A 1,814-nucleotide genomic window follows, 5' to 3' on the forward strand; every position below is an offset into this window, starting at 1 on the left:
AAATTATTTATTTATTTGTGTGTGTGTGTGTGTGTGTGTGGCCAGTTCAGCCCACCAGGGGGCGGGCTGGCTGGCATGTGGTGCTGGGGGACTGAACTGCGGTCCCTGTGCTTTGCTAAGCTTGTTCTAAGTAGGCGCTTTAGACCACTGAGCCATCTCACCAGCCCCTAACTCATCATATTTTAAGAGTTCTAAACTCAAAAATAAAATGTGAATGATCCTACATAATTGTTAAAAGAAATTCAATTCCCAAAGAAAACTCCTGAGCTAGATTTCACTGATAAACACTATTCAAAAAGGTAACAGCAAGCTTGCAAAAATTATTTCAAGACAGAAGAGAGAATACTTCTCAATTCACATATGATGCTAACTTAACTCTACACCCAAAGCATAATAACAAAAAATTATAGGTCAATTTCCTTCATGACTACATGCAAAATAGTATCAATTTGAGCCCAGCTACACTTAAAAAGGATTACATGTGAGCAAGTGGTTCATTACTCCATGAAACCTGATGGTTCAACATTTGAAAAAACTAAAACTTGAAATGTGATAGCAACAAGTCAATGTAGTTCATGACATTAACAAAGAAAAATCTTAAGAACATCTCAACAGATGCAGAAAAAGTCCTTAAATATGCAATGATTTAAAAACAGCAAGGGGCCGGGGAGACAGCTCAGTAGAATAAGCACTTCCCTGGCAAGCGCAAGGGCCTGAGTTCAATCCCTGGTTCTGCTAAATAAATAAATAAATAAATAAATAAATAAATAAAGCCAGCCAGCCAGCCAGCCAGCCAGCCTGGAATCCCAGAACTCGGGAGGCCAAGGCAGGAGGATGACCACAGTACAAGACCTGTCTGGAAAACATTGTGAGTGCAAGACCAGCTTTAACTATAGAGACCCTGTTTCAAAAAATAATAATTTTTAAGGCCAGGAGTGGTGATACACACCTATAATCCCAGCACTCGGGATACTGAGGCAGGAGGATTTCTGTGAGTTCATGGCCAGTCAGAACTACAAAGTGAGCTCAAGCCCAGCCAGAACTTTACAGTGAAAGGGGCTGGGGAGATAGCTCAGCAAAATAAGTGCTTGCCTGGCAGGCGCAAGGGCCTGAGTTTAATCCCTAGTTCCGCAAAAAAAAAAAAAAAAAAAAAAAGACTACAACTTCACAGTGAAACCTTGTCTCAAGAGAGACAAAAATAATAATTACCTTTTTAAAAAAAGTAATAATCTCAGTAAATTAGAAACACAAATTCCTCAGTTTAATCAGATCATCAAGGAAAAAAATCTACTGCTGACTTTTTTTTTTTTTTTTTTTTTTTGCAGTACCAAGGATTGAACTCAGAACCCTGTGCTTGTCAGGCAAGCACTTACTCTACTGAGCTATCTCCCCAACTGATGCTGACTGACTTAATGGTGAACTTTTTTACCACAATGATGAAGACTGAACCCAGACTTTGTGCATGCTAAGTGAGTGCTCTGGCCCTGACCTACAACCTCAACCCCAATGGCAAGAATGAAAGAACAATATTCACCCCTACAACACTACCATTCAATACCATAACAAAGGTTCTAGCCAAAATATAAAGCAAAAACCCAGAAAATAAATGGGTGCAGAGTGATTATAAAAAATTTAATTAAGAATTCTAGGAAGGAGGGCTGGTGAGATGGCTCAGTGGTCTAAAGCACCTACTTAGAAAAAGCTAAACTAAGCAAAACACAGGGACCGCGGTTCAATCCCCCAGCACCACATGCCAGCCAGTCCCGCCCCCTGGTGGGCTGAGCTGGCCACACACACACACAAAATAAATAAAT

General features: G+C 40.2%; 1 protein-coding gene across 2 annotated transcripts in view; it reads right to left on the reverse strand.

Annotated features, from left to right (window-relative positions):
- Positions 1–1,814, reverse strand: part of Epg5 (ectopic P-granules autophagy protein 5 homolog) — a 121,170-nt gene that overhangs the window by 67,495 nt on the left and 51,861 nt on the right. The gene's annotated exons all lie outside the window — the stretch shown is intronic.

Source organism: Octodon degus, unplaced genomic scaffold (genome assembly GCF_000260255.1).
Source record: "Octodon degus isolate 3935 unplaced genomic scaffold, OctDeg1.0 scaffold00003, whole genome shotgun sequence".
Lineage (NCBI taxonomy): Eukaryota > Metazoa > Chordata > Mammalia > Rodentia > Octodontidae > Octodon > Octodon degus.